Genomic DNA, 14,866 nt, shown 5'->3' with positions numbered 1-14,866 from the left:
GAGCCACAAGTCCTAGCCAACTCCCAAGGAAAGACTAGCTTTAGTGCACTCCAAACCAATTAGCAATCTCTCCAATTATCAATCAACTAAAGAATTAGATAACTCAAGTGTCACTAATTACTCTACCTAGTCCAAGAGGAACAAAATCTAACTAATAGCTATAAGAGACATTTTATCAAACACATAGAGTGCAATACAAGTAAACACATGAATTTGCAAGAATTAAGGAGAGATCTAACTACAAAGGCAAGAGATCAACAATATAAAATCAAAGAAGAACAATTATTATGAATTACCTCTTATTGAATTGAAAGGAAATGGAAGGAACAATAGTAGATCTACAACAAAACATAAGAACAACATAAAGGAAATTGCAACAAAAGAATGGAAGAAGAATGCATGTAACCACAAGGGATTGAGAGGTAGAAGTAGAAGAAAGCAAAGATTAAAACTTAGATCTAAGAACTAAGCCTAATCCTAATCCTAATCCTAATCCTAATCCTAGAGAGAAGTGAGAGCTTCTCTCTCTAGAAACTACTTCTAAAACTAAACTATGACTAATGGTAACTAGATGCCTCATCCCTCTTCAATCCTTGGCTTAAATAGCATCAGAAATGAGTTGGATTGGGCCCACAAGGCTTGAGAATTCGCTGGCCCACGGATTGCATTAAGTGAACCAGGTGGCACAACGACGCGTGCGCGTATAGTGCGTGTACGCGTCCCTATCTGCAGTGAAACTAGGGCAAATCTTATATCGTTGCGAAGCCCCGGATGTTAGCTTTCCAACCCAACTGGAACCGCATCATTTGGACCTCTGTAGCTCAAGTTATGGTCATTTAAGTGCGAAGAGGTCGGCTTGACAGCTTTCCGGTTCTTTCATTTCTTCATGAGTTCTCCAACTTTTCATGCTTCTTTCTTCATTCCCTTGATCCAATCTTTGCCTCCTAAACCTTAAATCACTTAACAAACATATCAAGGCATCTAATGGAATCAAGGAGAATTAGATTTAGCTATTTTAAGTCCTAAAAAGCATGTTTTCACTCTTAAGCACAATTAAAGGAGAATATACAAAACCATGCTATTTCAATGGATAAATGTGGGTAAAAGGTCATAAAATCTCTTAAAATCAATACAAGATAAACTGTCAAAACGGGGTTTGTCATTGAACGCCAAGGAGGGGGCAGTACCCCTGGCGTTGAATGTTAGGAAGGGGGCAGCAAGGGTTGAACGCCCAAGCAGGGGTGATCAGACACATGTAAGTGCTGACAACACCCCTCCTAAGTAAGCCAATAACCCCTCTTCCAATACTATAGGCACTCAACCTAAATCAACTAAGGTTGATGAGTACAGGAGTAAAATGCCATTTCTCCAGAAACTCTGGCAAGTAGAAAAAGATAAACAGTTTTCCCACTTTGCAAACTATCTTAAGTTTGTTTAATTTGTATTAGGAATAAGAATTTAATTTTAAGAAGATCAAAATACCTATTAGTTAATTTCAAAAAGATAAAAATACTCTTTTAAAATTAGAATTATTTATACGAGTGTGTCCGATGACTATCTCCTTTCTTCAGCACAGTATTTTCTCAGTTACCAACATGTCCATTGATGCGTGAGCATCTTATACTTATTTTCTTCTTATTTTAAGTTAGAATTTAGTGAGTTTAAGTATATTTTAGTATTAAAATACTCCTTGGATGCTACTTTAATTGTGTTTTGTGTTTTAATTATCTCAGGTGAAATTCGGATCAATTTGGCAGAATTTTGTGCAAAAAAGGAAAAAAGTGGATACTATCAACCCTGACCTCCTTGCACTCCAACGAGCATAACTTGAGCTACAGAAGTCCAATTGATGCAGTTCCAGCGGCGTTGGAAAGACAATTTTTAGAGCTTTCCAATAATATATAATAGTTTATAATTTTTTTTAGAATCACTTCCTCAAAGGGCACTCAACACCGAGCCTTGCGTTTAGCGCCTAGGAAGACAGAACTCACTGTTAATACTAGCGCTGAACGCCAGAAGTGCGGATAAACCTCACCCAAAGGAGAATCTTTAGCTAGATTTGACTTTTAATTATTGTATTTCATCTCTTTTTGGTTATTTTTATTTACAAACAAAATCTTTTAGGTTTAGAATTTATTTTTTATTTTAGTTTCAAATCAAATTAGGTTAGATATAAAAGGGAAAAGATTGTCCCTTTAGGCGGATCTTTCCTCTTCCGCACGTTTCACTTTTGAGAACTCTGGTTTTCTTTGTAAGTCATGAGCCATTAAACCTCTTTGGTTAAGGTTAGGAGCTCTGTTTAATTCTATAGATTAAGACTATTACTTTTCTATTTTAATTAATGTATTTATTCAATTTCAAGGATTTCTTTCATTCTTCGTCTTATGAATTTGAGTAGAACGATAGTTTAACCCTTATTCCATATGTGTTCTTGTGATTCTCGACAGAGTTATCTCACTTGAACAACAGCTTGAAAGCAAATTCCTCTTAAATTGCTAATTATTTAAATTTATCAAGATACGTTATATATAATCCTCTTAGGTTTGGGTAATTAGGGTTTCTGTGGCCATAAACTAGAATCGAATTTAACCCTCTAATCTACATTAAGTGACCAGGACATTGACAGTTGATTTGGATTAGAAGAGACTAAATCACTAAGACATTAGGGTTTAGTCAATTACAGTTTACTATGAAACGAATCTTGCATGATTAAAATAGTTGGTAAGAAAACTTAATCCGGATGAATAAAAAACTCTAAAACCTTAACTGATTTCTCCTATAAATTTTACCTCACTCTTACTGTTTGATTTCTTATTCTCTGAATTTACTGTTTAATGCGTTTCACAACCCTCAAAACACAACTTTTTGTTGGCCTAACTAAGTGAGCCATTCGACCATAGTTGCTCAGTCCATCAATCCTCATGGGATCGACCCTCACTCACTTGAGTTATTACTTGGTATGACCCGGTGCACTTGCTGGTCAGTTTGTGGATCTAGAAAATCCGCACCATCCATGAGCAACAATAGCAATAGTAGAAATAATAGTAATGGTCTTTTTCCTTGCTCTATATAGACTTTTAGAGGTCTCGTTGCTTTTATAAATATCTATATAAACAAGTTAGAACAGGTCCTAGACTAAGATGACTCTTGTGCGTTGGGGCCTGTTAGTACAAATTACATTTTAAGCAGTTGATAACATTCAATTATCCAGCCTTTATAGGAACTTATATCTTAGTTAGCACCCATGTTAGCCTAGACTCTATACTCACCTAGTCCCTCTAAACTACTAAAGTAAGGGAAAGTATGTTCTAGGTCTTCAAAACTCAAATCTGGTGGAAAGTCATCAAAAGGCGAAAGATCATTTACTACTCCTCTGCACGATCATACATCGTCAAAGAGCATCTCAGTGGTACTTCATTGAGTGGCCACAAAACAACAACATCATACGAAAGACTTATGCTAAAGTTCTTAGATATACAGGGTGTAGACGTCAGTTGGTCTCACGGTATATACGTATAAATAGAAAACAAGTCTCGCTCTAGACTCAGAAGACTACCCAGAGCAGAACCCTTTTGCAGAGCGATCATCAATGGACTACAGAAGGATACTCTTGCTTCCATCTGGAGGGGGAAGGGAGAGAAAAGGGGTAAGAATAGTTACTCTGCTCTGATTACTCTTTTCTCTTTGTCTCTTTACTTTGCTCTGGTTTCTCTGTTTAACATATGTATTTATAGCTTATGTAAATTTCGGTATGAATAGTTAGCCTATCCCAAGTATAGGTTCATTAAGTCTATACTGAAACAGTTTAACTTTTCATATTATACCTAACCCTAGGCGCAACTCAAATACTAACTATGTTACTCCTGGTTTTTTCACTAATCACCATTTGTTTCTGTCATTAAAACTTTACTGAATTTTTCTTTGATTTTTTTCTTTTCTTCAACTTTTTATCTTTTCTTTGTCTTTGCCTCAGTAATATGTTATTACCACTCTCTAAGTGTTTTATGAAGGTAATTATGAGATTCTGTGCTTAAAGTTGTCTTTCTAAAGCGCATTATTTTATTATTTTTAATTAAATATTATTTTTAACTAAATAATATTTTATTATTAAATTTTTGAAAATTAACTTACTTTTACGTTTAACTTTATAAATTCACTTTTTACCACCTATAACTTTTAATACTTTTACTATAACCACCCTAACTTTTAATATTTACAAATTAACCCCTCAAACACCAAAATAGTTACATCCTTGCCCCTTTTAAGATAAAAAAGGTGTTCTTTATTGTTCTTCACCACACTCAAAGTGTTCTTCATGTTCTTCGTAAATTCTTCAGATTCTTTCTTTGTTTTCACCTGTTTTTCAATCTTTTCAGTAACCGATTTTTACCAAAATTCATAATAAATTGGCAGCCACTAAAGCCCCATATTTTCCACTTAATTTAAACACAAAATCTACCCTAATTTGAGTCATAGGGTTGATTTTTCTAGCTGCACTCAAGAACATATTTCATAGCTTGAATATCATCAAATTTCATCAAAATTTCAACAAACTTTCAGCAAGAATAACTCATATAAGCAATCAATTTCAATGATAACCAAACCACATCACAATCACACAAATCAAACAAAATTAATCAGGATTAGTTTTACCAAACCCTACCTTGATTTGCTGCTCCTATTTTCGGTTATGCTTCAAGTGTTCTTTAAGCACTTTTTCCTCCTATAACACATCAAGAACAACTTTGAATCCAGAAAACATCAACTGACCGAAACTTAAAAAACATGTTGGAAAGGGATTCCTCACCTTAAACTTGCTGGAAATTGAATATCTTTGGCCGACAAGTCAAGCTAAGCAAGAGATCTATGGAAGAACATCAAGAAAACACATGTTTATGCATGTGTTCTTGAAAACCAAATTCAAAGGGGAAGGGAACAGCCATCTCACCTTATTTTCAGCCTTGATATGTTACATGGTTATGAAGAGAAAGAAGAGATTATGATTTTTGTTGGATTAGAATTTTGATTTGAGTTTTAGTTCAGAAGAAATCAAACTTTGAAGATTAGGAACTGAAAACTTTTCTCTCTTTTCCTCTCTTGCTATTTTCGGACATAAGGAGAAAATGAGCCAGACTTGGGGGTCTTGGGGTGGTAGAGGAGGGCTGTGATTGGTTGGTTTGGAGGTGGTTTAAAATAATATTAAAATATCCCCAGTGTATAACTATTAAAACTAGATGTATCGGAACACACGTAAAAACACATCTAAAAATTCTTTTCTGAGCTACTAATATAAATGACACTAGTAACATGATTAACATGAGAATAGAAGATATATCATGAGGCATTAGCATGGGTAAAGTCGTCAGAGAGTGCTGGTGTTAACCTGCACCAGTACACTGTGAATCCGGTTAAACCGATCTCCTGTTTTTAACTAAAGCAGACCAGGTAATATTATAATATTATTCAAGAATCTCTAATATTAATATAATAATAATATCATATTACTATTTATTTTCTTTCATTAATCAAGTCCGGCTCATCAAACTGAGACTAACTACGAAAACCAGAATAAAAAAATCCTAACCGATACGGCTCAAAACTTGGTTCTTGGTGACTGTGTCGTCAAGCTTATCTCAAAAGAAGTTCTTGCTTAGTGATGATATAATGATGATATAGATTGAGGTGCTTGATGATATAGCAGAGATGTTCCCTTTACTGATCTTCTGAAAAACTCTATATCTTTAGAAAAGATCTTGTGTACCCAAAAACTAGGTTGTTACATTCTACCCTCCTAAAAGAAAATTTTGCCCTCAAAATTTTAGCCACGTGCAGAATCCATCTTCAAGCAGTCTATTTCCTTCAAGCCATCCTGACGAAGAGATAGGCCTGTTCCTTAGAGCATCCAAATCTCACATAGCCATAGCCATGGAGATCGTAACAGCTACAAAAATAGTTGTGCCTCATACTGATTCGTCGTTCAGAACTCGATTAAACTATACCTATTCACAATCGTTGAGGTCTTATCAGTACCAAACAATCAACATTAAGGTGATTAGTCTTAATATCTCAAGTTAAGCATGAACATTCCCAAAATGAGCACTCATAGACATTCATGACAAATGTATCTTAAAGATACCCTAACAGCATGAGACACACAAGCAGAGTGTGCAGTAAAGCATAGTCAGTCCACTCCCCAAGCTCTATTGGGAACGAACTGCTCTGATACCAAATTATAACGATCCAATTTTTAGTATGTATAGATCATAACAGAAACTGAGTGCTACCAACTTGTCCTCCTAATTATTATTTATTATTTAATATATGAACCAGATTCATTGTTAAAAACATAGATACTTTGCGAGGTAATTTTTTTCAAAACGTTTAGATTAATAAACGAAATCATTCATAATCAATTCACAAATAATAGCAGATAAAATAGTTATAACCAACCATACTTATATATCAAATTACTTATTTAATACACATTTATTCATTGAGAATTTACCGAAACTCTACCTCCATATGAAACCAAAACAACAAAAACTCTAGAGAAGCTTTTTCACTGAGCTGCTGAAGAAGAAAACGTTAGAAATTGTCTGTGCCTTCTAGAACTCCAATTGGCCGAACTCAAGAGGAAGGGGAGCTATGTCACCGTCAAATTCTACCGAATAAAAGTGATGCCAATGTGTATAGGAGAAAGATACGAACACTTTTATCAGATTAGATTTTTTTATTGGAGTTACGGATATCAAGAAATTGAACTCAGAATGTTTAGGGGTCTCACGGTTTTTCCTTTCTCTCTCTTAGTTATCTTTTTTTTATTGGTTAAATGACATGTTGGGGGGGTTAGGTGTCGCAATATAAGGCTGCTGAGTCAATGATTCAAGTTATAAATATCTTAAACAGATAATTATGAAAGATTGATATATTAAAACACAAGTAATAATATATATAGGGATAAATATATATGAGTTACTAATATAAATGACATTAGTAACTGGTGCACGAAATTGTGATCTCAATGGTGCCAACAACTTGGTACGCACAATTGTAATATCACTCTTTTTCACAACTTCGCACAACTAACCAACAAGTGCACTGGGTCGTTCAAGTAATAAACCTTACGTGAGTAAGGGTCGATCCCACGGAGATTGTTGGCTTGAAGATATCTATGGTCACCTTGTAAATCTCAGTCAGGCGGATTCAAATGGTTTTGGAGTTTTGATAATTAAAAGATAAATAAACATAAAATAAAGATAGAGATACTTATGTAATTCATTGGTGGGAATTTCAGATAAGCGTATGGAGATGCGTTGTTCCTTCTGAATCTCTGCTTTCTTATTGCCTTCATCCAATCCTTCATACTCCTTTCTATGGCAAGTTGTTTGTAGGGGGATCACCGTTGTCAATGGCTACCGTCCATCCTCTCAGTGAAAATGGTTTAGCTATGGGTTACGTAAGGCTAATCATCTGTCGGTTCTCGATCGTGTAGGAATAGGATTTACTATCCTTTTGCGTCTGTCACCACGCCCTACAGTCGTGAGTTTGAAGCTCGTCACAGTCTTCCCATCCCAGATCCTACTCGGAATACCACAAACAAGGTTTAGACTTTCCGGATCTCAAGAATACTGCCAATTGATTCTAGCTTATACCACGAAGACTCTGATCACAAGGAATTGAAGGCTTTGTTGTCAGAAGAGGCAATCAAATGCATGGACCAGGAATCTAAGAGATACACATTCAAGCTTGTTTTCATGTAGAATGGAAGTGGTTGTCAATCACACATTCATGAGTGAGAATGGTCATGATTGTCACATAATCATCACATTCGTCATGTTCTTGTGTGCGAATGAATATCTTAGAAAAAGAATAAGCATGAATTGAATAGAAAATAGTAGTACTTTGCATTAATACCCGAGGAACAGTAGATCTCCACACCTTAATCTATGGTGTGTAGAAACTCCACCGTTGAAAATACATAAGAATAAGGTCCAGGCATGGCGGAATGGCCAGCCTCCCTAAATGGCATATGAATTCAAAAAATAGGGAAAAGGACCCCTAGTACAATAGTAAAAATTTTTATTTATACTAAACTAGTTACTAGGGTTACAGAAATGAGTAAATGATGCAGAAATCCACTTCTGGGCCCACTTGGTGTGTGCTTGGGCTGAGCATTGAAGCTTTCACGTGTAGAGGTCTTCCTTGGAGTTAAACGCCAGTTTGTAACTTGTTTCTGGTGTTTAACTCTGCTTTGCAACTTGTTTCCGGCGTTTAACGCTAGGATAGGGCAGAAAACTGGCGTTGAACGCCATTTTGTGTCGTCTAAACTCTAACAAAGTATGAATTATTATATAGTACTGGAAAGCCCTGGATGTCTACTTTCCAACGCAATTGAGAGCGCGCCATTTGGACTCTTGAAGCTCCAAAAATTCTATTTCGAGTGCAGGGAGGTCAGAATCCAATAGCATTAGCAGTCCTTTGTCAGCCTCTGAATAAGATTTTTGCTCAGGTCCCTCAATTTCAGCTAGAAAATACCTGAAATCACAGAAAAACACACAAACTCATAGTAAAGTCCAGAAATGTGAATTTTGCATAAAAACGAATAAAAATATACTAAAAAGTAACTAAATCATACTAAAAACTATATAAAAACAATGCCAAAAAGCGTATAAATTATCCGCTAATCACATCACCAAACTTAAATTGTTGCTTGTCCCCAAGCAACTGAAAATTGAATAGGATAAAAAGAAGAGAATATACAATAAATCTCACAATATCAATGAAACTTAGTCCCAATTAGATGAGCGGGGCTACTAGCTTTTTGCCTCTGTACAGTTTTGGCATCTCACTTTTTCCTTTGAAGTTCAGAAAGATTGGTATCTATAGGAACTCAGAATTTTAGATAGTGTTATTGATTCTCCGAGTTAAGTATGTTGATTCTTGAACACAGCTACTTTATGAGTCTTTGCCGTGGCCCTAAGCACTTTGTTTTCCAGTATTACCACCGGATACATGATGAGCGGATAATTTATACGCTTTTTGGCATTGTTTTTAGTATGTTTTTAGTATGTTTTAGTTAGTTTTTATTATACTTTTATTAGTTTTTAGTTAAAATTCACTTTTATGGACTTTACTATGAGTTTGTGTGTTTTTCTGTGATTTCAGGTATTTTCTGGCTGAAATTGAGGGACTTGAGCAAAAATCTGATTCAGAGACTGAAAAGGACTGCAGATGCTGTTGGATTCTGACCATTTTCTGGAGCTACAGAAACCCAATTGGCGCGCTCTCAACTGCGTTGGAAAGTAGACATCCTCGGCTTTCCAGTAATGTATAATAGTCCATACTTTTTCCGAGATTTGATGGCCCAAACAAGCGTTCCAAGTCAGCTCAAGAATTCTGGCGTAAAACGCCGGAACTGGCACAAGAATGGGAGTTAAACGCCCAAACTGGCACAAAAGCTGGCGTTTAACTCCAAGAAGAGTCTCTACACGAAAATGCTTCAATGCTCAGCCCAAGCACACACCAAGTGGGCCCGGAAGTGGATTTTTATGTCATTTACTCATTTTTGTAAACCCTAGCTACTAGTTCTCTATAAGTAGGACCTTTTGCTATTGTATTTTCATCTTTTGATCACTTTAGATCCTTAGATCATCTTTGGACGTCTAGTTCTTAGATTATTGTGGGATGGCCTCTCGGCCATGCCTAGACCTTGTTCTTATGTATTTTCAACGGTGGAGTTTCTACACACCATAGATTAAGGTGTGGAGCTCTGATGTACCTCGAGTATTAGTGCAATTACTATTGTTCTTCTATTCAATTCAGCTTATTCTTGTTCTAAGATATCACTTGTTCCACAACTTGATGAATGTGATGATCCGTGACACTCATCATTATTCTCACCTATGAACGTGTGCCTGACAACCACCTCCGTTATACCTTAGATTGACTGGATATCTCTTGGATTCCTTAATCAGAATCTTCGTGGTATAAGCTAGAATTGATGGCGGCATTCAAGAGAATCCGGAAGGTCTAAACCTTGTCTGTGGTATTCTGAGTAGGATTCAATAATTGAATGACTGTGACGAGCTTCAAACTCGCGATTGTGGGGCGTTAGTGACAGACGCAAAAGAATCACTGGATTCTATTCCGACATGATCGAGAACCGACAGCTGAATAGCTGTGCTGTGACAGAGCGCATTGAACATTTTCACTGAGAGGACGGGACTGTAGCCACTGACAACGGTGATGCCCAACATACAGCTTGCCATGGAAAGGAGTAAGAAGGATTGGATGAAGACAGTAGGAAAGCAGAGAGACGGAAGGGACAAAGCATCTCCATACGCTTATCTAAAATTCTCACCAATGAATTACATAAGTATCTCTATCTTTATTTTATGCTTTATTCATTCATAACCATTTGAATCTGCCTGACTGAGATTTACAAGATGACCATAGTTTGCTTCATACCAACAATCTCCGTGGGATCGACCCTTACTCGCGTAAGGTTTATTACTTGGAAGACCCAGTGCACTTGCTGGTTAGTTATGCGAAGTTGTGATAAAGAGTTGAGATTGCAATTGAGCGTACCATGTTGAGCGGATAATTTATACACTTTTTGGCATTATTTTTAGTATGTTTTTAGTATGTTTTAGTTAGTTTTCATTATATTTTTATTAGTTTTTATTTAAAATTCACTTTTTTGGACTTTACTATGAGTTTGTGTGTTTTTCTATGATTTCAGGTATTTTCTGGCTGAAATTGAGGGATCTGAGCAAAAATCTGATTCAGAGGCTGAAAAGGACTGTAGATGATGTTAGATTCTGACCTCCCTGCACTCAAAGTCGATTTTCTGGAGCTACAGAAGCCCAATTGGAACGCTCTCAATTGCGTTGGAAAGTAGACATTCTGGGCTTTCTAGAAATATATAATAGTCCATACTTTTCCCTGGATTTGAAGGCCCAAACCGGCGTTCTAAATCAGCTCAAGACTGCCCGGCGTTAAACGCCGGAACTGGCACAGAAGTGGGAGTTAAACGCCCAAACTGGCACAAAAACTGGCGTTTAACTCCAAGAAAAGTCTCTACACATGGAAGCATAAATGCTCAGCCCAAGCACACACCAAGTGGGCCCGGAAGTGGATTTTTATGTCATTTACTCATTTTTGTAAACCCTAAGCTACTAGTTCTCTATAAATAGGACTTTTTGCTATTATATTATAATCTTTGGATCAATTTAGATCTTAGGATCATCTTTGGATGCCTAGTTCTTAGATCATGGGGCTGGCCTCACGGCCATGCCTAGACCTTGTTCTTATGTATTTTCAACGGTAGAGTTTCTACACACCATAGATTAAGGTGTGGAGCTATGCTGTACCTCGAGTATTAATGCAATTACTATTGTTCTTCTATTCAGTTCAGCTTATTCTTGTTCTAAGATATCACTTGTTCCTCAACTTGATGAATGTGATGATCCGTGACACTCATCACCATTCGCATCTATGAACGTGTGCCTGACAACCACCTCCGTTCTACCTTAGATTGAGTGGATATCTCTTGGATTTCTTAATTAGAATCTTTGTGGTATAAGCTAGAATTGATGGCGGCATTCTTGAGAATCCGGAAGGTCTAAACCTTGACTGTGGTATTCTGAGTAGGATTCAAGGATTGAATGACTGTGACGAGCTTCAAACTCGCGATTCTGGGGCGTTAGTGACAGACGCAAAAGAATCACTGGATTCTATTCCGACATGATCGAGAACCGACAGATGAATAGCCGTGCTGTGACAGAGTGCGTTGAACATTTTCACTGAGAGGACGAGACTGTAGCCATTAACAACGGTGATGCCCAACATACAGCTTGCCATGGAAAGGAGTAAGAAGGATTGGATGAAGACAGTAGGAAAGCAGAGAGACAGAAGGGACAAAGGATCTCCATACTCTTATCTGAAATTCTCACCAATGAATTACATAAGTATCTCTATCTTTACTTCATATTTTATTATTCTTCCATAACCATTTGAATCCACTTGACTGAGATTTACAAGATGACCATAGCTTGCTTCATACCAACAATCTCCGTGGGATCGACCCTTACTCGCGTAAGGTTTATTACTTTGACGACCCAGTGCACTTGCTGGTTAGTTGTGTGAAGTTGTGATAAAGATTTGAGATTGCAATCGAGCGTACCATGTTGATGGCGCCATTGATGATCACAATTTCGTGCACCAAGTTTTTGGCACCATAGCCGGGGATTGTTCGAGTTTGGACAACTGACGGTTCATCTTGTTGCTTAGATTAGGTATTTTTCTTCAGAGTTCTTAAGAATGAATTCTAGAGTTTCAAGGTGATGTTCTTATCATCACCAAAGCTGATTGATTTTCATCAATTTAGCTCTTGAATGTAATGTTCTGCTGAAGCTTGGCTAGCCATGTCAAATTTCTTTAGACTAAAGCTTTAGACTAACATTGCATGATTCCTGGAATTCTCATTAAGAATTTTGATATCCTTATTTTCTTTCCCACTCAATTTTCGAAAAATCCAAAAAAGAATTATAAAATCTTAAAATCAAAAATATTTTTATGTTTCTTGTTTGAGTCTAGTGTCTAATTTTATGTTTGGTGTCAATTGCATGTCTTTATTCTACTAATTTTCAAAAATTACATGCATTATGTTCTTCATTGATCTTCAAGATGTTCTTGATGATTTCCTTGCTCTGATCCTTAAATTCTCTTGTTTTGTGTGTTTTGTTGTTTCTCATATGCATTCCCAATTTGTTAGTGTTAGTAGTATACAAACTTCTAAGTTTGGTGTCTTGCATGCATTGTTTATTTGATCTTAGTTGCATTTTTATTATTCCTCATCATTAAAAATTCAAAAAAATTTTTAATTTATGTCTTTTCAAGTCAATAATACAGAGAATTGAAGATTCAGAACATGCAGCAGAGGAATTACACAGAAAAAGCTGGGCGTTCAAAACGCCCAGTGAAGAAGGAAAACTGGTGTTTAAACGCCAGCCAAGGCACCTGGCTGGGCGTTTAACGCCCAAATGGGTAGCATTTTGGGCGTTAAACGCCAGAATGGATACCATTCTGGGCGTTTAACACCAGGATGGCATAAGAGGGAAGATTTTGTTTTTAATTCAAAATTTTTTAAGTTTTCATAATTTTTCAAAATCAAATCTTTTTCAAATCATATCTTTTCAATCATATATTTTCAAAATCAATTTCTTTCAATTTTCAAAAATACTTGCTAACAATTAATGATTTGATTCAACATTTCAAGTATGTTGCCTTTTCTGTTGAGAAATGTTTAATGTTTGAATCATATCCTTTCTTGTTAGCCAAGTCATTAATTTTAAAAATCAAATCTTTTTAAATTGTTTTTCAATCATATCTTTTCAATCATATCTTTTTAAAACCATAACTTTTCAATCATATCTTTTTAATCACATCTTTTTCAAAATAGTTTTCAATCATATCTTTTTGATTTCTAATTTCAAAATCTTTTTCAAAAATCACTTAATTTCTTTCCCACTCTTAGTTTTCGAAAAATCATCAATCAATTTTCAAAATTCTTTTAAAAATCTTTTAATTTATTTTCAAAAATTCTTTCCCTCTTCTCACATCCTTCTATTTATGGACTAACACTCCTCCACTATCAATAATTCGAACACCATCTCTCTTGATAAGTTCAAATTCTTCTACCTTCTCCTTCTATTCTTCTTTTCCTCTGACACCTCAAGGAATATCTATACTGTGACATAGAGGATTCCATATTTTCTTGTTCTTTTCTCTTTCATATGAGCAGGAGCAAAGACAAAAGTATTCTTGTTGAGGCTGACCCTGAACCTGAAAGGACCTTGAAGCGAAAGCTAAGAGAAGCTAAAGCACTACTCTTTGTAGAGAACCTAATAGAAATCTTCAAACAAGAAGAAGACATGGCAGCAAAAAACAACAACAATGCAAGGAAGATGCTAGGTGACTTTACTGCACCTACTCCCGACTTCTATGGGAGAAGCATCTCTATCCCTGCAATTGGAGCAAACAACTTTGAGCTTAAGCCTTAACTAGTTTCTCTAATGCAACATAATTTCAAGTTCCATGGACTTCCATTGAAAGATCCTCATCAGTTTTTACCTGAATTCTTGCAAATCTGTGACACTGTCAAGACCAATGGGGTTGACTCTGAGGTCTACAGACTTATGCTATTCCCTTTTGCTGTAAGAGATAGAGGTAGGATATGGTTGGACTCACAACCTAAAGAAAGCCTGAACTCTTGGGAAAAGCTAGTCAATGCCTTCTTGGCAAAGTTCTTTCTACCTCAAAAATTGAGTAAGCTTAGAGTGGAAGTCCAAACCTTCAGACAGAAGGAAGATGAATCCCTCTATGAAGCTTGGGAAAGATACAAACAATTGATCAGAAAGTGTCCTTCTGACATGCTTTCTGAATGGAGCATCATAGGTATCTTCTATGATGGTCTGTCTGAACTGTCCAAGATGTCATTGGACAGCTCTGCTGGAGGATCTCTTCATCTGAAGAAGATGCCTGCAAAAGCTCAAGAACTCATTGAAATGGTTGCAAATAACCAATTCATGTACACTTCTGAAAGGAATCCTGTGAACAATGGGACGAATCAGAAGAAAGGAGTTCTTGAGATTGATACTCTGAATGCCATATTGGCTCAGAACAAAATATTGACTCAGCAAGTCAATATGATTTCTCAAAGTCTGTTTGGAATGCAAGCTGCACCAGGCAGTAATAAGGACGCTTCATCTGAGGAAGAAGCTTTTGATCCTGAGAACCCATCAATGGAAGAGGTGAATTACATGGGAGAACCCTATGGAAACACCTATAATCCTTCATGGAGAAA

The 14,866-nt window shown here is 36.3% G+C and overlaps 1 non-coding gene across 1 annotated transcript; it reads right to left on the bottom strand.

The window, feature by feature from the left end:
* Nucleotides 1-14,330: 14,330 nt before the first annotated feature.
* On the bottom strand, nt 14,331-14,438 carry LOC112713421 (small nucleolar RNA R71). Its single transcript, XR_003158394.1, has one exon. It is a non-coding gene; the product is annotated as a small nucleolar RNA R71 (small nucleolar RNA).
* Between the last annotated feature and the right edge of the window lie 428 nt (nt 14,439-14,866).

Source organism: Arachis hypogaea, chromosome 9 (assembly GCF_003086295.3).
Source record: "Arachis hypogaea cultivar Tifrunner chromosome 9, arahy.Tifrunner.gnm2.J5K5, whole genome shotgun sequence".
NCBI classification, from domain to species: domain Eukaryota; kingdom Viridiplantae; phylum Streptophyta; class Magnoliopsida; order Fabales; family Fabaceae; genus Arachis; species Arachis hypogaea.
The sequence above is the reverse complement of the archived record's forward strand: the minus strand, read 5'-3'. Positions and strand labels throughout refer to the sequence as shown.